The following is a 24,152-nucleotide window of genomic DNA, read 5'->3' as shown; positions in this document are numbered from 1 at the left end:
AAATAATGCAAACATTAGTCAACAACAGAATGTAAAAATGTAACATTTTTAAACAGAACCATAACATTTCTCATACAATGAAATAGTTTTTTTTAGTAGGTTTTGAAATTTTATATTTTTTTCAGTATTTGGCAAGTTTGTCCATTAGTGAACCCACTGATGGTGGGTTTGCATCCACATTTCTGGTGTCTTCTCGAGCGGTTAAAAACAAGGAAAAATAACACAATTAGCATGCTTAGTTTATTTCTCATACATAATTCATTTCTTGGTGTATAGTTTGACGGAAAAAGCAGAGGTGTGAAGTGTGACGCAACTTTAAACTGTCTGCAAAGGTGAATGTGATGCTAAACACATTAGTAGCCAGAGGACTAATACTTCTTGGTGCCATATAGCTGGTGACTGGCAGGGAGGGGGGTTATTTTATTCATAAAAAAAGAATTATTAGGTCCATCATGGTCCAAACCTGTGAAATGGATAGCTATCTATAGGGCAAATGGCATGTGGGAAAACAATGCTTTATGATGATGACAACAATGGTCCTACCCACAACAACAAAAATATCAGTTTGTTTTAGAAAAATACTTACATTCCACAAAAGCCTCCACATGGGCCTCCTCCTCCACATCCTCCTCCTCAACCCTGGCCGTCTCCTCCACTTCCTCCACAGGCTCCTTCCTGGGCACCTCCTCCGCCTCCTTTTTCTCAGGCTCCTCCCTGGCATCATGTTGTTCAAGTCTCTGATGGCCTGTTGGAATAAGTATAACACATTAGTTTGTTTATAAATGTTCTCCCTGTTTCACAGTTATCTACATGTAGTCATATAATAATGTGATCGGACATAGTGTAACATGCATTTTCAAACAGAGATAATTGAGTGTGTTTAAAGATTGGTTACAGCCCACTTTCAGATGGGCTGTAACCAATCTTGGATTTGGCTTAGATGACATGGGGACATTCAACTGTCATTTTAATGGTAAACAATAAGTACGACAATAATATTTTATTTGTCCAGATAAAAAATTATATAATCTAAATAGTGACAAATTATGGAGACATATTACAGCAGGTATTTGGGCAAGGACTGGTAATATGCTTAAATCAGCTTAGGGCAACTGTGAGCATTGTCCCCAAAAATCACATGCAAAAAAATGTGCTATATACCTTATCTGCCACACTTAGATTAGAACATTACCATGTTGCCTTACTGGTCAGCAGTTCTGCCTCACAACACTGGAGTCATGAGTTTGTAATCCCAAAATTGCCTTATCGGTCTGGAGATTGGGCCTTCATAAGTAAATAAAATGTTAACCCAAACTAAAACTTAAAAAAAAACCAGGCCCAAAAGCATGTTGCATTGGAGGGGGAGTTACATTTGTAATCTGGAGACAGATTTATATTTGGGTCAGAGCATGTCCTCAATCAACTTTGAAAGTCATACTAAAAATTAAACGGGTATTTGTATTCTAGATTTTTTGCGATTACTAAAGATTTAATAGAGAACTCATGTCTCCTGATCTATTCCCTGAGCTCCTCCAAGAGTTGTGGGAATTGTACTCCATTATTCACAATTGCAGACACTAGATTTATAGGTGTGGTAGTTTTTGTCCAAGCTGAGTTGTAAATGTAAGTGTAGAAATAAAGTGTAAAATTTGGAGGTAACTACCAGAAAAATGAGACAGTAATTTACTTATGGTTTATAATATGTGTCTGTAATTTAAAACTTAACTTGGTGATTTGGTTTTGATAAGGTTCAAAGTAACACATTTATTGGGCCCTAATTTGCCTCATGAATCTGGTCCTCCTCAGAAACTTACTGAGAAATTAAATTTTAGGCAACACAAAGGGTATAGTGGTGTTATTGACAGTGAGTGCGATTGGAGGCCAGTTAGTGACTCTGGCATGAGGGACAATAATGAGCTCCGTATAGAACATGATTTGCTTTAGCTATCACTGTGACATCAGTGGGGCAAATGCAGAAAGACAGTGGTTTTCAACTGAAAGAAATAGGTCAGGGAAACCAATGTACATTTGGGTGTCCTCGGCATAGAGGCGGTAGTGGAAGCCAAATGACCAAATTAGTACCCCAAGACAAGAGATGTACAGTATTAAAGTACAACATTTAGGAACAAAAGGAGCCTTGTCAAACCTCCATAGAGAGTGAGAGTGGAAGGGAGAATGTGCCAGAGGTACGTACACTACAGGAGCGGTTAGAGAGGTAGGAAATGACCCAGGAGAGAATTGTGTCTAGATGGACAATGGAGTGAAGGATGTGTAGGAGAAGAGGGTGGTCAACAGTGTCCAAGGCAGCAGAGAGTTACAGGAGAATGAGTATTGCAAAACAAAAATACTAATATTTATTTATAAACACAATTTCAGTAATCAAATGAAACACCAAATATAAACAAACTAAAAATACAAACACATGCATGTTGGTTTGGTCCCATTGGTTATAGGTGTTGCAAGACAGGTCATGCTGGAACCCATAATGGTTCTTCTTTATCTGCTTAAAATATTACAGAAAGAGATCAACCTTAGGCCATTTTGAAACAAAATATTACTTGACTGTGTGTACTTTGTACATACCTGTACTTTCAAGCTGTAAAATCTAAAATTTCAGATGCCTTAACTGTAACGCAGGTCCCCCAATAACCTAAAAGGACTAACATTGTTAACTATAGATACTTACATGCTTGAAAAGCCAATGTCTTGATCCTCCTCCATGAAATGATCCTTACCGCATTTTCTTTGTGCTCCAGCTGACAGCTGGATTATAAGAACTGTTGGAATAAATTACAAACATTTAGCTAGCTACTAAAATAATGTCTGTTTCTCACTTATCCTCAAAATGAAAGATATAGTAAGGTATCTACATTAGAACACATTGACAAATCAGTGCCTTAAAATAAAAAATACAGACAACACTTACTTTATGTACTTTACCTGGGTGAAAAAGAACAGTCACATAGGGAGTTAGATAAACGATTAACACAGACTATGCTTGATTACTGAATATTTTTTAGGTGAGGCAGATATGTCCCAGTTAAACCCCGGTAGTGCATGAAAGCCTTTTGTTTGGTCTATTTTAACCTAAACTCTAACAATGAAGCTTTATCATTATTTTTATAAGTGCTATGGCTATAAAACTCACATCTGATAATCTCAGCAGGGGAAGAGGCAGCCCTTACAGCCTGGTTACTAAATTGTAAATTTCAAAGGTAAACATTTGTTTAAGTCAAAACGGTGTGGTGCATGCATTTGTATATGTTTAGAAAAATGAAACAGGCCTTTACTTTCATCACCAAACAACAATTTTATTTTTAGGATGTTAGAGAATTTTAAAAGTGTATAAACCATAAAAACCATATTAGAAAAAGATTTTACCTTGCAAATCAGTCTGGAACCTGAAGTGACCTGCCTCCACAGTTTCAGAAGGGCTAGGGATCTGTTGGATAAGCATGCAACATGGGGAAGTGCAAAAACACATAAGAATCATCTTAATAGATATTAGATTGAAAGGCTTTACAACACACATCCCACCCAAAAAAAATTGGGTTAAAATTTATAATGCAAACAACACACACATTAAAATTCAGATTACACATGAAAATAGAGATGCACTGTTATTGTTGAGCAGAAAATATCTTACAAACACAAACTTTTAAAGTGTCTATAAAAGAGTAAGCTAAAATATAACGCTCAATACAAATAAAAGTCCACTATACAAAGCCACATCAGTAAACTCCACTATAGAGTCCTAACCAACTTCAAGTGTACATGAGGCAGTCTTTTATATTTAGTTGATAATAATGAGACCAAGTATATGCAGGTGTATGGCCCACTGTGGTATCAGATGAAGAGATCTAATGCTGGGTCTATGCAATGCTGTTGACGGAAATCTGTTGTTTAGTGTTATACTGATTAATATGTTTGCGTTTATTTCTGATTGTGAATTATTCTGAGATGCATTTGCATAGACTTTCTTATTTTAATTTTTATAGAACAAAACCTGATCCTTCATGTCTGTTACTGAGAATGTGTGTGCAATTGTTCATTTAATTATGCTCATTAACACTTTAGGTTGCCACTATTGTCTGTGTTATGTTTGTTTAGTGGTTAGGCAAACCAGCTGCCAACAGTGGGGTAATGAGTTCAAATCCAGAGTCATGCCTGCATCTGTGTGGACTTAGTATATCCCCATGTTTATGTGGTTTTACTCCAATGTGTCACTTATAGAAGAGTACGCTACTATGTTTTTGCTCTGTATACAGAGTTTTGTATCGTGCATGTATATTTTTGATTGCTAATTATTAGCCGTTGAATTCGCATCCACATTTATTTACAATTCAAAATTAAAGATGAAACATTTTTCATGTTGGAGAACAAGAGAATGTGTTTGTAACTCTTTATTGTTATCCTTAAACCTTCATGTTGGCAGGAGTGTCTGTGTTGTATGTTTTTTAGGAGCACTATAAGCTTGGTTTATGGTTTATGAACTCACATTTATTTTTACCTAATAGGGCTTTCAAACATGGTGCTTATCATTAAAGTCTATATAATGTATAATGTTCAATCTGCACATTGCCTTAGTAGTTAGACAATTCACATTTCATCAGTGGAGTCAGGAGTTTGATTCCTGACCAATTTTGTGGAATATGCCTATATTGCATGTTGAAATTTGTGTGGAGTTACAACACAGACAAGCAGTTGTTTCAAATAAAGTGAATCCAAAGACAGATATATAGAACATATGCACAGATAAACGCAAAAAACACCCAAGTGGCAAAAAAAGGCAAAAAAATACAAACAAATTATAGTCCAATTATTATTATTATATTATATTATATTATACATCAATGAATATACATAGTAAATTATTTAAACTGTGTATCTAACAAGGATTTAGGGCTAAAATATTTCATTGTATAATTATAGACATTAATAAAGAGAAGTGTATGCAGGTGTATGTTGTGCATATTTTTTTATTTTATGGGTTTTTTAAGTAAACATTGTTTTTACAACAGCTTAGTGTGGTGGCTTATTTGGCGCTGCTGCTATGTGCAATTGCTATTTTTTCACAATAAAACTTTAGCTTGCCAGTAGCACTTGACTTTCATGCAATGGTGTATTGTTCATATTTTGTTCTAGTCTATATCATGCACGTATTGTTTCCACTTGCATGTTGGCATAGTGGTTAACCAATCCACCTTTCTACAGTGGGGCATGAGTATGAATCCTGAGTGGTGGCCTTACCTCTGTGGAGTTTAAATATCCTCCCCATGTATGTGTGGAATTCCTATGGGTCCCTTATGGAAGAGTGCGCATGGTTTATGTTCGCACAATTTATCTATATAAATTTAACGGTTCAGCTTTTCATTTATACTAGCATATTATTAGCCGTTTTTAAAAATATCAAAAACATTATAGGCTAACTATTAGATATAACACATCAACCACGTCACATTGCAATATATTACAACTGTGCATCATCCACCATGGTTGTTTTTTAAAAAAAATAAAACGTTGTTTAATGTTTGACATTAATAAAAAAAAAAAAAATTCTGAGTGAAGTGTCTTAAGATGTATGTTGTGCATATTTAGTTGTGAGTGTTTTAAACGAACAATGCTTTTTGAACAGTTTAGTGGTGTTATTCAGTCCTGCTGCTATAGCTTTTTTGGACTTAAACATGACCCCGAGCTTCATTAAGTTTAAGCAAGAAGTTACGAAAAACTTTAAGCATTTCTTCTTATCCATCCAACGGATCCGGAGGTAAACGCCTACTCTTCTTAAGTCAGTACAATTTCCGCCCAATTTCCACCCATTCCCCTCCCTTTCCCAACCCTTTTTTCTTAAGTGGTCGGAGAACTTCTTAAGACTAGTTAAGAAGGATTTTCATCCTAACGTAAGAAATTCTTAACTTACGCAAATTATTTTCCTTCTTATCTCCCTTTTCTGTGCATGCACAGAGATGATTTTCGTAAGATCCACAAAATATGGCAGATAAGATCACTAATGAATCAGGCACTTGATCTTCTTCTTGTCATACTCTACTGTCTATTTAATCCTATACCCTATGCAGTTGATAAATGTTTAATCTGCTCATCCCAGCCTTAGTTAAAATCTGTAACCTCTCTCTCCACTTGTATCTTTCCCTTATTATTCAATCATGTGAATATCATCCCTATTCATTTATTCTCATCTCTCAACTCTCATGTCCCTCCAAGCTCCATAAGACTTGCCTATACATGCTTTCTTTCCTCACACAATCCATTGACTCTCTTCATTTGAGCTTTCATTCCAAATAATCCATAGAGACTACATAGACTAAAGTGGTGAGTTATTTAATCACTGCGATATTTAAAGGACACCATTGCTAAATCTAAAGGACACTACTCGCTTCTAATTCTCCTGGAGATGCTGCTCTTCACACTGTTGACCACTCACTTATTATACAACTGTTACATTCTCTAGGTCTTCAGGACACTGTCCTCTCCTTTCTTATACTACTTATCAAATTGCTACTTCAGTGTTTCATACTCTATATCAATTCTGAAAAACTAATATGCGCCTTTTGGATTTAAGCATAATCTATATGATTATACACAAATGTATTTATTCTCTCTCCATCTGTTAGCCCACATTACTGGATGTCTTTCTGCAATCTAATCTTGGAAATCCTCTGATCACTTTAAACTTAACCTTTTTAAAACTGAAGTGTTCAAGAATAGATAGGTTTTTTAAATGTGTTATTATGAACTTGCTGAAAGACAAATGAAATATGCTGTTCTTAGTCTTGTTAATTACCCACATGTTTTTCACACTTTTACTTAGCCACCACTATCCCAGTTCTTTTACCACATTAAATGACATACAATACTTAGAGATCTTTTTACAATTATTATTGTATTTGTGTGGTATAAAATTCACAATAACAATAGAGATACATATATAAATAGTATCTTCTACTTGTGCACCAATATTAAAATATATCTTAAATTACAGAATCTGATACACATAGGGCCTGATTCATTACCAAACGCAAAATGTACGTAATGTGGGTTTTTAAAACAACGTACTTGCATCGGATAAACACATGTCTGTATTCCACAAGATGCGGATGTGAAGATACGTCTGTTGATGAATAACAGGTCTAGGTCCACTCAGCTCTAACAGACAGGAAACTGCAGGATACATCCAATACATATGTGTGTCAGGCGCCGTCCATGTGCCTTCCCATTCACACAGGGATGGACACCTTCGCTACCTCCGGAAGTTGCCTAGCAACCAGGCGCGCTAGATCCGGCCGGCCGTCGGGGTCTTCTGCGCAGGCGTGTCCTGTTGCTAGGCAACAGGACGCTATGTGACTCACGGCGGTGACTGCTGATGTCAACCCCGCCGACTTAGCATTTCCTCCTCTTCCCCTATATAAAGAAGGCCCTGACACCACTAGGGTGCAGAGTATTAGGTCCCCTAGCTCCAGGCACTTATGGTTCTGTTTCTCCTGCTTGACTCCACTGTTCCTGACTAAGCTTCTCTTGGCTCCTCTTCTGGATCCTCCCTCTGTTCTGCAAAGTCTCTCCTGGTATCTGACTTCTGTTTGACTGACTACTCCACCGGATCCCTCTTGTGTATTACGCTGTCCACACGGTTTGACCTTTGATTTCTAGACCATCCAATTACTTCATTCTATCTCGCTGAATGATCTCCTTTACCTCTGAATGCACTAAAGTAGCCTTTGTTATTCCCTTGTTGACTGGACAGGCACAAGACTGGGCATCCCCACATTGGGAGCTCGAGGATCCTCTTTTACAGAATTCGACAGCCTTCATTGAGACCTTTCGAAAGATCTTCAAGCCTGGTCGCGTTTAGTCTGCCGCATCCAGTCTGCTTAACATGCACCAAGGATCTCTTCCTGTGGGACAATATGTGGTACAATTCCGCACCTTGGCATCTGAACTTAAATTAAATAATGAGGCCCACATTGCTACATCCTAGCAGGGACTCTCTGACCAGATTAAAGACGAGCTTGTCTCCCAAGAGCTTCCCGTAGATTTCTCTCTGTATCAGAGTAGAACTCCGTTATAAGGAACACACCTAGGAAAGGTCCTCTGCTAAGAGAGTGACACCTTACCTGGCACCAAAATTTCAGAATCCGACACTCCCGCCTGAGGGACCGATGCAGGTTGGCCACTCTCATCTCACACCGGAGGAGCATAAGAGATGCTTCAAGTTAAATCTCTGCCTTTACTGCCAAGAGTCTGGCCATCTCCTTAGCAATTGTCCTAAGAGACTGGGAAACAGCTCCATCTAGCCAGTAAGAGGGAGGCTAAACTGCTACTCCCTACTAGACTCCTAATTCTGATTTTCTGATGGCTGTCAGTTTGGCTGCTCCTAGTGGCCCTTTTGAGTCTTTTGCTTTTCTGGACTCTGGTGCAACAGTGAACTTTATCTCTGCCGCTCTCACCAAGCAACTCCACGTACCTATTCTACCTTTATCACAGCCGTTTTCTCTCGCCATGGTGGATGGTAATTGTGCTTCTAATGGATCTATTACCAGAATTACCTCTGCCATTCAGCTGTCTATAGGAGTCCTGCATCAAGTGCTAATTCAACTCCTGCTTTTGCCTCGGTCCATTAATTCTCTCATATTAGGGCTACCTTGGCTACTCACTCATGCCCCCCAGCTTTATTGGGATCATGCTCAAGTCACTTCTTGGGGTCCATGCTGCCACAAGAGATGCTTCGCTGAAGTGCTTTCTAGGACATCTTGTACATCATGTCACATCCTCACCCCAGAACCTGTTATACCCATCGCTTATTCTTCCTTTTTGGATGTGTTTAGTAAAACTGATACCCTTCCTCCTCATTGTCTTTGGGATTGTGCTATTGTTTTGCTACCAGGGAAACATATTTCGAGATGTAGGATCTACCCTCTCTCTCTCCCAGAGACCCAAGCAATGTTGGAGTACATTTCCGAAAATCTTAACGTGGGTTCATTCGGAAATCCTCTTCACCTGCAGGAACAGGATTCTTTTTCGCAAAAAAGGACAGCTTTTTGCACCCATCTTACCGACCATTAAACAACAGAACAGTTAAGAATCATTACGCTCTTCCCCTAATAGTTGAACTCTTTGACATTCTGAGTGGAGCTAAAGTGTTTGCCAAATTAGACCTCATTGGTGCTTATAATTATAATTAGCATTCAGGCTGGAGATTAATGGAAAACTGCGTTCAACACTCAAGAGGGACACTTTGAGTATTTAGTCATGCCCCTTGGGTTATGTAATGCACCTGCCATATTCAGTCTTTTGTGAACGAAATTTTTAGGGATCTTATTTACCTGTCCATGGTGGTCTACCTCGATTAGATCCTGATTTTTTTCCCAATTTGCCATCTCATCGAGGTCATGCCAAGGATGTATTTATTTGTAAATTCGAAAAGTGTATTTTTGAGATTTCCCAAGTTCCTTTTTTAGGGTATATTGTATCCGGTGCTGGACTTCATATGGATCCTGAGTAGGTGGCTGCTATCACCAATTGGCGCTTGCTCCAGGGATTGAAGGCTATTCAAAGATTTGTGGGGTTCACAAATTATTACAGACAGTTCATCAATGATTTTTCTTCAATAATTGCACCCATTACTGCCCTTATCCAGAAGACCACTAATCCCAAGGCTTGGTCTTCTGAAGCTATGGCCGCTTTTGATACCTTATAAAGATCCTTTTCTTCTGCACCGGTACTCTCTCAACCCAACCAATGGGGATCTTTCTTCTTAGAGGTAGATACCTCCTCTATTGGAATCAGAGCAGTCCTCTTCCAGAGATCCCCCACTGGAACACATTTGCCATGTGATTTATTTTCCCAAAAATTTTCACCTAGTGAAAGTAATTATGGTATCGGGGACAAGGAGCTGTTGGCAATAAAATCCTCGTTAGAAGAGTGGTGCCACCTACTGGAATGAGCCATTCATCCTGTGATGACATATACCGATCACAGGAACCTCATTTTTCTCCAAAAGGCAAAATATCTCAACCCGCTCCAGGAACGCTGGGCATCTTTTTTGGGTCGGTTCAACCTCATCCTCACTTATCGTCCTGGCTCTAAGAATTTTCGGGCTGATGCCTTATCTCGCTCCTTTGATGACACCCGATTCTTGTCCTCCTTCCCTGCCACAACAAATCTTTATTTATATACATTCCATATTTTTATACATGGATCTTGCGGATCACCTCCGCTGCAAGTCTCGGACAGTCCTCGTTACCCCTGGGTTGAATGAAGCTTCATCCAGGGGAATTATTCTTCATCCCTACCTCCACATAAATACACTCAAGTCCACTGGTTTGATTGAGAAGGGCAGCATTATGACACAGAGCAATTAAGTAAAACAGACTATGAAAGCTCTGCTCTTGGATACTCTGCCCATCGAAAAATGTATTGTGTGAGTAGTCTTGGATTTTTTAGTATGGGTGCAGGCCACCTTTGTCTAAATACTTTTATAAATGCCTAACTCTATTCATTCATACCACTGTCCATCTAATGACCTCTGCCTGTTACTGTAAATCCACTGTCTATGATGTATGAGCTGAACATTCAAAATGTATTGTGTGCATAGTCTTTGAATTTTTGTAGTATGGATGTAGTCCACCTCCATCTATCATCATCATTTATTTATACAGTATTTTAACAGCAAATTACGTAGCACTTTACAATTGGTTATCTATTTGTCTAAATATCTACTGATGCCTCTGTCCATTTTATGACATTTGATTGTTGCTGCCTCTTCATTCTCCATGATGCATGCTCTGTAATGTTTCAAATTTAGCGTGTGTGTAGTGTTTCAATGTTTTCTTTTCATGCACCTTACACTAAATTTTTTTGGGTTGTTTAATTCATCTAATGGGCTTGCTTTAGTTGGCCGCTCCAATGTTCTACATGGGGTCGCTGAATGTCGAAAATGCCCAGAAAAAAGCCTTACACGCAAACACCCTTTTTAAAATATAGATGTCACTGAAAGACCCTTTACAAACTGTAAAAATAGAAAATATTAGTATAAATAGCATTAGTTTGGGGTGTTCAGCTGTTGCTGAACCTCACATGAAAATACCATTTTTTAAAAATATGGATGTCACTGAATGACCCTTTCAAAATGATTGAAAAATACAAAAGATTAGCATATATATCATTTTTTGGGGTGAGCAGTTGCTGCTTAACCTCACATGCAAACATCCAGTTTTTTCAAAATCATTTCAGATGTTACTGGCTTACACAAGTTTACTTTCACTAGAAAAACATAACATTTTAAAATAAATCAATCTATTTGTTTTTTGGATTCTGCTGTTAATAGTCATACAGCAATAGCATACAGTTTTCCTCTACTAAATATACTATATAGTTCAGAATGATGTCTAACTCAGTCTATATACTAGAGAATCTATATACTTTTTGCTTACAAAAATATTTTTTGTGGCACAATTCAGAGTATTGTGCCATACTGTGTTGTTGCCTGATAGAGGGTTGTGGTGGTCTGGATTCTTTGTCTTTTTTTATCTCTTTAATGTGCTTGTGGTTGAGGGAAGATAAGGGGTTGAGGCCAAGCAAAGAGACAAGGATGTTTTTGAGGTGCTCTCCTATCTTCCTTTTTTCTTCCTTTTGCTTTTTGGCTTTGGTGTTTGGTGGTATCGTTGGTTGTTTCTTGTTTTCCAGGTAATTCTGTGGCAGAGAGAAGGAGTGGATGGGGTGGTACAAGTGTGGGATTGTAGGTGCAAACGTTTTGCAGGTGGATTTTAGGCAATATACTTTCCCTTGTACAGTGGTATACAGCTTTTGGTTTAAAGCCCTTGTGCTGTCTTTCTGGCTTGCATGTGGTATAGCTCTTTTGCATGAAAGTATTATAGCTCTTTTGCCTGTAGGTATATTGCTATTCCAATGCGTGTTATAATGAGTACAGCTTGAAAAAACACCAAGACCAATAGTCTCAGGAATAGACTCGCTGATCTGCAACCTCTCAGAATACTTAAAGCATGTCCTACAACCTCTAGGGGTTACTTGATAGCTTATTTGTACACTGAAATTTAAAGTTGATATTTGTGTGCTACATGAAAAAACAGTCATTATTTAACTTATGTGCAAAACAGAATACTATTTTGCACCCCTTGCATTGTAACATGGTTTTATCCAGGAGACTGAAATAAGAAGTTTCTCAAGTTAAGATCCTTAATGAATCAGGCCCTATCTGATTGTTTGTTATAGGCAACATCTCGACTTTTTCAAACCCGCAGTTTAGTAAATATACCCCCTAGTTTGCACACAGAGAAGCCAACTATAAGACACTTCATAGATCCTCAAAATCCTAAATGACATAGCATGGAGAGAAGACCACACACTCGTCACCTGTGATGTCACATCCCTCTGCACAATCACTGATCATGAAAAAGGCTGTGGGCATAACAGACACTATCTACAACAAGACTCAAGCCTACTGAACAAACAAACAGAATTCATAATAGAATGAATATTCTTCATCCTCAACCACAACTAATTCTGGTACAAAGATACATACTACAAACAGACAAATGGGACTGCGATGAGAACGAAATTTGCACCAAGTTATGTGAACCTATACATGACAAAATAGGAGGATGAGAAAATCTGGAACAACAACCCACACACCATCAACCTAGTAGGCTGACACAGATACATAGATGATATCTTCTTCATATATGGAGGAAACCAAGACGACCAATCGTCCTTCACGGAATACATCCACAACAATGACTTGAAACTCCATTTCACCACCAACACAAGCAAAAAAATGGTAGTATTACTAGACCTCTCCATCTACGTTGAAAACGCACCAATAAACACAGAGACGTACATGGAACCGGAAGACTGCAGCAATTACAGCAACCGCCATAACCTATGGCTACAAAACATCCCAGGCGGACAATTCAGAAGGATCAGAAGAAACTGTTCAACCAAAACTAAATTCACAGAACAAGCAGAAGCACTCAAACAGAAATTGGAAGAAAGAAAATGCGAATCATCACTTCTCATACAGGAACTTGAAAAAAAAAACATGAACAGGGAAAGTCTACTTTTCTAGAAAAACAAGAAAACAGGAAAAGATAAAGCATAGACAAACCTCTCTTCATCACAGGGTTCAACAGCCATCACAGAAAACTTGAAAAAATCCTAAGAAAACACTGGTGCATCCTGCTACAAGACGAATTATTAAAGGAGTCATTACCAACAAAGTCAAGAATCATATACAGAAAAGCAAGGACCATGGAGAACATGCTCACAGCTAGTTTCATCCCCAAAAAAGAAGTGAAAAATCCAAGCACATGGATTGAAAATAGAAAAGAATGGATTCTACCACTTCAATGGATATCTGGCCTGTAGAACAGCAAGACACACCTCCACAAAACCAACAACAAACTTCAACTCACACACCAACAACAAGATCCAAAAGATTAAAGGAAAATAACGTGTGACACCTAAAGAATACTGCATCTACTTCAATGCCCATGAAGACTAAAATATGTTGGAAGAACGATCAGAAATCTCAAAACAAGAATTCCACAGCACATAAGGAAAATAAAAAAGAAGTACAGAACCACAGCGTATCACAGCACTTTGGGATACACCACATCCAGGAACCAGCGGGACTTAAATTCACAGCCATCAAACATGTAAGAAAACCATGGAGAGGAGGATACTTTGTGACAATAACATCAAACTAAGGAGCCAAGTGGATCCATACACTAGGAACCCTCACACTAAATTGGCTAAATATAGACTTTGATCTGGACACCTCCACTGTGTAAGTGTCACACGTAACCCACACAGTACCTACTCACCAACCACCCCACCCCCCATCCCAACCTATAATGCCATAAAATATAAGCCCCCTCCCACCCTAAAAATAGACACCCTTCTCACCCAAAACTCTTCCAATACCTAAAATAATAAACATGCAAACTCACACACCCACAGTAGCACATTATCCACCCTATATCCAGGCCTCAACATAATGCACACCTCATAACCATTTAATCTAAATAGTGGCAGCGTTGATAGCGGCACTGCCACCCTTTTCCTCCAATTAACCCTGGAATACCTAACAAGCACCACCTATCCACAACAATTAAACCTGCCACTAGCCACCAATTTCACAAATAAGCGCTAACAACCATCCATCTTTCACTCACGCAACCGCAAGCAACACTCCCCCACGCCACAGGAACTTTCCACCTAAACTCACTCAGACACAACACAAAGAGCTATAAACAACCAAAAATCCACTTTGACCAAAGCAAACCATAAGCTACAGAAGTCAAGAGCCACAAACAGAGAGAGCGATAAACATTGCAAAGTGTAAACAAAAAACATTAAAACCAAGAGAAATAGACATTTAAAACATATTGTTATAAACACAGAGAGCTATTAGACATTCAAGACTATAAACTTACACTACACTATACTTGCACTCAAAAGAGCTATACCATGTGCAAGCCAGAAAGACCGCTCAAGGGCTATAAAATAAAAGCTGTATACATTATGGATTGGAAAGTGAAGAGGCAGTAAGATGGACAGCGGCATCAGTAGACATTTAACAGATGATGATAAACCAAGGCCATAGTATAAAAGGTAATTGTCCTTTGGCCTACCCACCCACAAAAAAGGCTATACACATAGTTTAACAAACTAAGCACTTTAGCGACACGGGCTGCCACTATTGTGGATGAAGTGTTTGATTTGTTTCGACCCCCATAACAGTGAACATTTAGGTTGTTGCAAAAACACAACTGAAGATGAGAGTGCAGATACTGAAAAACCAATAGTTATTTTATAATGATTTGTAATTTAATATATAAAATCAAATATAGTTAAAAATATTCACAAATTGTAGTAATATTCTATACATATTCAGTGGAGCGTTAGTGGATATTCAATATATCAAACCTAGCATGACAGTCAACACATCTTCTAGAGATTCATAGCATATTGAAAATATGAGTGCACAACTCTATATAATCAAAGCATATTAAGAATAGACTGAAGTGGTTCTCAGCAGGTAAAGTGATGGTATATTAGGAGGTTGAAGCCTATAAATACCGCTCAATATTCACATATAGTAAGCAAAAAATTCAAGCTTAATCCGGAACAATCAATCCATTAAGGCACCTAATTGTAAAGTGCAACAGAACCTGAGGTCACGTAGATTTTAGGAATCCGTCTGTTTAGTGAAAAATCACATATAATTGATCGGACTGTTCATACAGGCACACCTTGGTGCACAAATCCTCCTTAGGCATAAGGAGAAACAAAAGTCCTTGGACATAAAGTACTTATCGTTAATCTCAGGCTGATGATCAAACATTCACATGGATCGTTCTCCGGACAGTGATGAAAGAAAATGATGATTCTACGATCATGAACAGGCTCTACAACCCCAGGGTGTAAAAGTTCCTCCGCTGTAAGAACACCAATTGAAAATAAACACCTGATGCGTTTCTAAGCACTCTGGCCGTTTCATCAGAGGTATAAAGTCATCAAGCCTGCTACCACTCATCTTATTATGGCTAACCTAAGTTCTTATAGCCTACATTGAACTTGAGAGTACTAACCTTTGCTAGCCACTTACCAGATTAAACCCCTTCCTGGATTCAACTCCTTACTGGATCTAACTCCACACTTTATACAAAAAGCACTTGAAATCAAAACAGCAGTGAAATCACAATGTCACGGGCACTAGGAGTCTTTACCCAGGGATCACCAGGTGATAAGCTTACCAGAGCAGTATAGGTGGTAATATGGTACTCTGGTAGCGGGGTGATCACGGAACAGGAGACAGCAGATGATAGAGATGCTCGGGAAAGTCTATGACTAGCAGCACTGGTAATATATATGTAGTAATACACGAGGAACTGAATGGACAAAGGACACGTGAGGGTAGTCAGTGGTCTGCAGTAGCAAGTTGTACCACTGCTATAGTGAGGAGGAATGTCCAACAGAAACAAGGAGGTGATGAGAGTCAGCGGTCTGCGATAGCAAGTTGTACCACTGCTATGTGAGAGGACACTGGAACAGGTGACACTGGAAACAGGAATCAGTGGTCTGCCTCTAGCAAGTTGTACCACTGAATATATATGTGAGGAGGAGCACGGGGAGAGACTGCAATACAGAGGATACACGGGCACCTTGAACTTGATCCACAATGACATGCACAATATAGTAATGACTGAACAGCACTGCAATAATACAAAGTCATAGAAACTATCCGGGCAAAAGATAACACAGTCAATGATGGCAAAAGTCTCAGCGGATAGTAAGCTCCAGAGGAGAACAACTCAGTCCAGCAAGATATGCAATACACCAGCACAGTCAATGAGAAGTATGCATACCGTGGTTCAGGAGCAGGCTGTCAGACAGGAGTGCAGAGATACCTGAACGGCTGGAGGCCGGCAGGATGCGAAGTCCCTGGAGGGTGAAGCGGTAATCAAGTAGGTGCAGCGCACAGGTAGGTAGACCAGCAGGGGAACAAATACTCAGGAAGCAGTAGTATGCAGAACTGGACTCCTGGAGGACCCTGAAGAGTAGCGATGGTCTAGACGAGATGAAAGCAGTGAGGCGCAGATCCGATGCAGACTGGCGAGTAGAGACCAGCAGGAACACTGAGAAGCACGGAGAGCGGATCAGCTGCTGCAGAAACGAGTAGAACTGAGGAGTAGCAGTCAGCAGGACTCTGCAGGTACACGGAGGTAGCGGATAGCAACTAGCAGGTGCAGCCACGATGAAACACGGGAGAGTAGAGCTGAGCTGGAACTGTTGAGCACGGAGAGCAGCGGATAGGAATCAGTTGTAGCAGTCTCGAGGAAACACGGGAGAGTTGAGATGAGCTGAAGACTGTAGCGCACGGAGGCAGCAGATAGGAATCAGCCAAACAGTCACGATGAAACACAGGAGAGTTGAAGTGGTCTGAAGACTGTAGTGCACGGAGGCAGCGGATAGGAATCAGCTAACAGTCACGATGAAACACAGCAGAGTTGAAGTGGTCTGAAGACTGTAGTGCACGGAGGCAGCGGATAGGAATCAGCTAACAGTCACGATGAAACACAGGAGAGTTGAAGTGGACTGAAGACTGTAGTGCACGGAGGCAGCGGATAGGAATCAGCTAACAGTCACGATGAAACACAGGAGAGTTGAAGTGGTCTGAAGACTGTAGTGCACGGAGGCAGCAGATAGGAATCAGCTAACAGTCACGATGAAACACAGGAGAGTTGAAGTGGTCGGGAAACCACAGGAGTGTTGAAGTGGTCTGGAAACCACAGGAGTAGAAGTGGTCTGGAAACCACAGGAATCAGCAGCGCTGAATACACGAGGAAACACAGGAACACCTTCAGAGGCTCATGGGAAATGAGACTCCAAGATCAGGCCACGAGGAGTGGACAGCAGGTGCTTTAAATAGGGAGTGTTGCCTGATCAGCCAATTAAGTTAAAGGAACAGGTACTGAAGGTTTTGAAAGGGCTGCGCATGCGCAGACCCTCAGGATGGTGGACGGCCACGGTTCCTAAGCACACGGGAAGAAGCACTCACAGTCTGGTGAGTGACAGTACCCCCCCTTTTAAAGGTGTGCACAGAACGCCTGGAACCGGGCTTGTCCGGATTTTTGGAATAAAACTTCTTAAGAAGAGCTGGGGCGTTGAGATCTTCAGCTTTGATCCATGAACGCTAATCAGGACCAAAACCCTTCCAATGAACGAGGAAACGGAGAACTCCTTGTGAGATTTTTGCGTCCAATACATGAGTAATCTCGAAATCTTCCTCCTGATGAACTTGAACTGGCTGAGGTGCTGAAGGAGGAGCCGAGAAACGGTTGATGATGAGAGGTTTGAGCAAGGACACATGGAAGGCATTGGAAATACGAAGGTTCTTAGGAAGTAGAAGTTTGAAACAAACTGGATTTATCACTTGAATTATCCTATATGGACCAATAAAACGGGGAGCGAATTTCATAGATGGGACCTTCAAACGAATATTTTTGGTAGATAACCAGACACGATCTCCAATTTTCAGTGGTGGAATAGCCCGCCTCTTCTTATCTGCGAAAGACTTATATTTGGCAGATGTCTTCTTTAAACAGGTTTTGACCTGAGACCAAATATTTTTGAAGGTCTAACAAACAGTCTCTACAGCAGGAACTTGGGTGGGAGGGAGGGCAGGAAATTCCGGAAAAGACGGATGGTGACCGTAAACCACAAAGAATGGAGTTTTGGACGATGACTCATGGTACATGTTGTTATGAGCGAATTCAGCCCAAGGAAGCAATTCTACCCAGTTGTCTTGATTGGCTGATGAGAACATCCTTATAAAGGTCTCGAGATCTTGATTGACCCGTTCCGTTTGTCCGTTTGATTGCGGATGGTAAGAAGATGAGAGTGCTAATCGTATGCCCAAGGTTTTACAAAGGGCCCGCCAGAATCTGGAAACGAATTGTACTCCTCTATCTGACACAATCTCAGACGGACATCCATGAATACGAAAGATTTCCTTAACGAAATGTTCAGCCAGAGTAGACGAGGAAGGCAAACCAGACAAAGGGACAAAATGAGCCATCTTCGAAAATCTGTCTACCACTACCCAAATAGTATTACAATTTTTACTAGATGGCAGATCAGTAACAAAGTCCATACTAATATGGGTCCAGGGCTTGGACGGAATGGGTAGTGGTTGCAGCAACCCCGCTGGAGTTCTGCGGGAGGATTTAAACTGAGAACACAATTCACAAGAAGCAACAAACTCTTTGACGTCTCTCCTCATCGAGGGCCACCAGTAACTTCGAGAGAGAATCTCAAAGGTCTTGCGTTCACCAGCATGTCCAGAAAAACGAGAAGAATGGAACCACAAAAGGATTTTCCTCCTAAGAGTAGGAGGCACGAGGGTCTTCCCAAATGGTAGCACTTTAGTGGAAGAAGCAGCCAGCGAGATACATTTGGGGTCTAGTATAGAATGGTTGGAAACCTCTTTAACGTCAGAGGATGTCACAAAAGCTCGAGATAGAGCGTCAGCTTTCTTGTTCTTGGCAGCTGGTTTGAAGGTTATGATTAATTCGAAACGGGAAAAGAAAAGAGACCATCTTGCTTGACGAGGATTCAAGCATTGGGCAGACTGTAGGTATGACAAGTTCTTATGATCCGTGAAAATCGTCACAGGGTGACGAGCTCCTTCCAATAAGTATCTCCACTCCTCTAATGCAACTTTGATAGCCAGCAACTCCTTGTCCCCGATAGTGTAATTTTTCTCCGCAGGCAGGAGACCCCGAGAGTAAAAGGCACAAGGAAGGAATTTTTGTTGCTCCGAGCGTTGGGAGAGAATGGCTCCTAAGCCCACATTAGAGGCATCTACTTCTAGGAAGAAGGGAAGTGTCACATCAGGCTGTCGAAGAATGGGAGCAGAGGAGAAGGACTCTTTAAGGAATTGAAAGGCTTGGAGGGCCTCGGATGACCATTGCTTAGTATTGGCCCCTTTACGAGTCAGGGCCACAATAGGAGATGCAATGGACGAGAAGTCTTGAATGAAGCGTCTATAGTAATTGGCAAAACCTAAAAAACGCTGGATAGCACGAAGAGTAGTTGGCTAGGGCCAATGTAATACAGCATTCACCTTTTCTGGATCCATTTTCAGACCAACTCCAGAAACAATATACCCCAAAAATGGAATCTGGGGCAACTCGAATGAACATTTTTCTAGTTTGCAGAATAATGAATTTTTCCGGAGTCTGGAAAGGACCTCTGCCACATGTTGGTGATGAGAAGGCAGGTCCTGTGAAAAGATCAATATGTCGTCCAGGTAGACAACGACACATACATATAACAAGTCCCGAAAGATCTCATTAACGAAGCCCTGGAAAACAGCGGGGGCATTACACAACCCGAAAGGCATTACTAGATATTCATAATGCCCATCTCTGGTGTTGAACGCTGTCTTCCATTCGTCACCGGGCCGGATTCTAATTAAATTATAGGCACCACGAAGATCCAACTTGGTAAAGATCCGAGCTCCCTTGATGCGATCAAATAACTCAGTGATCAACGGAATGGGATACCGATTTTTAATAGTAATGGCATTGAGTCCACGAAAATCTATGCAGGGGCGTAGTGATCCATCCTTCTTTTTTACGAAGAAGAACCCGGCTCCAGCGGGAGAGGTGGAAGGTCGAATAAACCCTCGCTGGAGATTCTCCTGGAGGTAATCAGATGTAGCTTGAGTTTCAGGTAACGAAAGTGGATAGACCCGACCCCTAGGAGGAGTCTTGCCAGGTAGAAGATCGATCGGACAATCCCATGAACAATGAGGAGGAAGACGTTCAGACTGAGCTTTATCAAAAACATCGGCAAATGAAGCATACTGAGGAGGGAGTCCCGGTGAGGAAGATGAGATGGAAGATTGCTGTATTTTAAGAGGAATGACTTGAGAAAGACAACGATGATGACATTCAGCTCCCCAAGACGTAACTTGAGGAGTGCGCCAGTCAATCTGGGGAGAATGACATTGAAGCCATGGAAGGCCTAAGACAATCGGACTTGTCGTAACAGGAAGAATTAAAAACGAAATCTCTTCATGGTGTAGCACACCAATCTGAAGCGTTACTGGAGACGTACTCTGGGTGATGAGACCATTGATGAGACGTGATCCATCTATAGCAGTCACAGTAATCGGTGTTTTCAAAGTAATCACTGGTAGGGACCATTGATTCACTAGGGATTTAGAAATGAAATTTCCTGCTGCTCCAGAATCAATCAGTGCTTGAGACTCAAAGGATTTGGTAGCAAAGGAAATCGTAACATCAAAAGCGCAGACTTTTAATTTCGTAGAACATGGAGAGGACTCCAGGGACCCTAACTTCACCTCTCCAGAACTAGTTAGGGCCTGGCATTTCCCGATTTCTTAGGGCAAGAACTGAGCATATGTGTGGAATCAGCACAATAGATACAAAGTCTATTCTTTACTCTTCGGTTCCTTTCCTCTGAAGTTAATTTGGAACGTCCTATCTCCATGGGAATCACAGAAGGTGAAGCTGGACGAAATTGAGGGGTTGAGCGAAGAGGTGCTTTAACTGAAGTTGTTTTCTCAGATTCTCTTTCACGAAACCTCATGTCTACACGATGGCAAAGAGAGATCAAATCTTCTAATGACGTAGGAAGCTCTTGGGTAGTCCGTGCATCTTTAATTTTATCGGAGAGCCCCTGCCAGAAGGCGGCAATTAATGCTTCAGTGTTCCACTGAAGTTCAGAGGCTAATATCCTAAATTGAATGACGTACTGGCCTACTGTATGAGAACCCTGATGTAAACGAAGAATGCTGGAAGCAGCGGAGGTCACACGACCTGGTTCATCGAACACACTTCGGAACATAGAAATGAATTTGGCACTATCTTGTAATACAGGATCGTTTCTCTCCCACAGAGGGGAGGCCCAAGCCAGAGCTTGTCCAGAAAACAATGAGATAAGATAGGCCACTCTGGAACGATGGGTAGAAAAATTTTGAGGTTGGAGCTCAAAATAAACTGAGCATTGGTTGAGAAAACCCCTACAAGTTTTGGGGTCTCCATCGTACTTTGACGGAGTAGGCAGGTGAAGCGTGGAAGCCGTAGACACCTGTGATGGCACTGGGGAAACGGAGGAAAGCACAGGAGCTTCAACATTAGCTGTAACGGTCTGTCCAGATGTTCCTTGGGAGGCTAACGACTGGTAGCATTGAAGTAACAGCTGTTGTCGAGCATCCTGTTGCTCCACACGGGTGACCAGATGCTGCAGCATCTCTTTAGCTGTAGATTCCGTATCTGGGTCTGTCATGGCCTGATCTTACTGTCACGGGCACTAGGAGTCTTTACCCAGGGATCACCAGGTGATAAGCTTACCAGAGCAGTATAGGTGGTAATATGGTACTCTGGTAGCGGGGTGATCACGGAACAGGAGACAGCAGATGATAGAGATGCTCGGGAAAGTCTATGACTAGCAGCACTGGTAATATATATGTAGTAATACACGAGGAACTGAATGGACAAAGGACACGTGAGGGTAGTCAGTGGTCTGCGGTAGCAAGTTGTACCACTGCTATAGTGAGGAGGAATGTCCAACAGAAACGAGGAGGTGATGAGAGTCAGCGGTCTGCGATAGCAAGTTGTACCACTGCTATGTGAGAGGACACTGGAACAGGTGACACTGGAAACAGGAATCAGTGGTCTGCCTCTAGCAAGTTGTACCACTGAATATATATGTGAGGAGGAGCACGGGGAGAGACTGCAATACAGAGGCTACACGGGCAGCTTGAACTTGATCCACAATGACATGCACAATATAGTAATGACTGAACAGCACTGCAATAATACAAAGTCATAGAAACTATCCGGGCAAAAGATAACACAGTCAATGATGGCAAAAGTCTCAGCGGATAGTAAGCTCCAGAGGAGAACAACTCAGTCCAGCAAGATATGCAATACACCAGCACAGTCAATGAGAAGTATGCATACCGTGGTTCAGGAGCAGGCTGTCAGACAGGAGTGCAGAGATACCTGAACGGCTGGAGGCCGGCAGGATGCGAAGTCCCTGGAGGGTGAAGCGGTAATCAAGTAGGTGCAGCGCACAGGTAGGTAGACCAGCAGGGGAACAAATACTCAGGAAGCAGTAGTATGCAGAACTGGACTCCTGGAGGACCCTGAAGAGTAGCGATGGTCTAGACGAGATGAAAGCAGTGAGGCGCAGATCCGATGCAGACTGGCGAGTAGAGACCAGCAGGAACACTGAGAAGCACGGAGAGCGGATCAGCTGCTGCAGACACGAGTAGAACTGAGGAGTAGCAGTCAGCAGGACTCTGCAGGTACACGGAGGTAGCGGATAGCAACTAGCAGGTGCAGCCACGATGAAACACGGGAGAGTAGAGCTGAGCTGGAACTGTTGAGCACGGAGAGCAGCGGATAGGAATCAGTTGTAGCAGTCTCGAGGAAACACGGGAGAGTTGAGATGAGCTGAAGACTGTAGCGCACGGAGGCAGCAGATAGGAATCAGCCAAACAGTCACGATGAAACACAGGAGAGTTGAAGTGGTCTGAAGACTGTAGTGCACGGAGGCAGCGGATAGGAATCAGCTAACAGTCACGATGAAACACAGCAGAGTTGAAGTGGTCTGAAGACTGTAGTGCACGGAGGCAGCGGATAGGAATCAGCTAACAGTCACGATGAAACACAGGAGAGTTGAAGTGGACTGAAGACTGTAGTGCACGGAGGCAGCGGATAGGAATCAGCTAACAGTCACGATGAAACACAGGAGAGTTGAAGTGGTCTGAAGACTGTAGTGCACGGAGGCAGCGGATAGAAATCAGCTAACAGTCACGATGAAACACAGGAGAGTTGAAGTGGTCGGGAAACCACAGGAGTGTTGAAGTGGTCTGGAAACCACAGGAGTAGAAGTGGTCTGGAAACCACAGGAATCAGCAGCGCTGAATACACGAGGAAACACAGGAACACCTTCAGAGGCTCATGGGAAATGAGACTCCAAGATCAGGCCACGAGGAGTGGACAGCAGGTGCTTTAAATAGGGAGTGTTGCCTGATCAGCCAATTAAGTTAAAGGAACAGGTACTGAAGGTTTTTAAAGGGCTGCGCATGCGCAGACCCTCAGGATGGTGGACGGCCACGGTTCCTAAGCACACGGGAAGAAGCACTCACAGTCTGGTGAGTGACACACAAACTCAATGAAATCGCTTACCCCCTAACCCTCTCTCCATGCATTTCTCATCATCTCTCTCTTCCTGACCCCTTTACTCATTCCTCCTGCGCTTGATTCTCTCTACTGACTCCCTTTGTTCCAACTGTCTGTTTGCCCTACCTTTAGGATATAAGCTCTTCTGAGCAGTGCCCTCTTGCCTCCTGTCTCTATACCCATTCTTCTGTTCCAACTTCACTATAATTGCTTTGCCTGGAGCTTCTGGAGTATTGGTACTACTCGTTTACTGTTTTGTACTATTTTCCCTGTATAGTCTTTTGTTTGTATTGTGTACCGCGCTGCGAAAATTTTGTAGTGCCTTATAAATAAAGGATAATAATAATAATAATAGTAATAATAATAATAATATTAATACCCTCCTTAGACTCT

General features: G+C 41.4%; 1 pseudogene; it reads right to left on the bottom strand.

Moving 5' to 3' along the window:
* Positions 1 to 450: 450 nt before the first annotated feature.
* LOC142095349 (uncharacterized) overlaps positions 451 to 24,152 on the bottom strand; it is a 96,206-nt pseudogene continuing 72,504 nt past the window's right edge.

The sequence above is a fragment of the Mixophyes fleayi genome, chromosome 6 (genome assembly GCF_038048845.1).
Source record: "Mixophyes fleayi isolate aMixFle1 chromosome 6, aMixFle1.hap1, whole genome shotgun sequence".
Lineage (NCBI taxonomy): Eukaryota > Metazoa > Chordata > Amphibia > Anura > Limnodynastidae > Mixophyes > Mixophyes fleayi.
The sequence above is the reverse complement of the archived record's forward strand: the minus strand, read 5'-3'. Positions and strand labels throughout refer to the sequence as shown.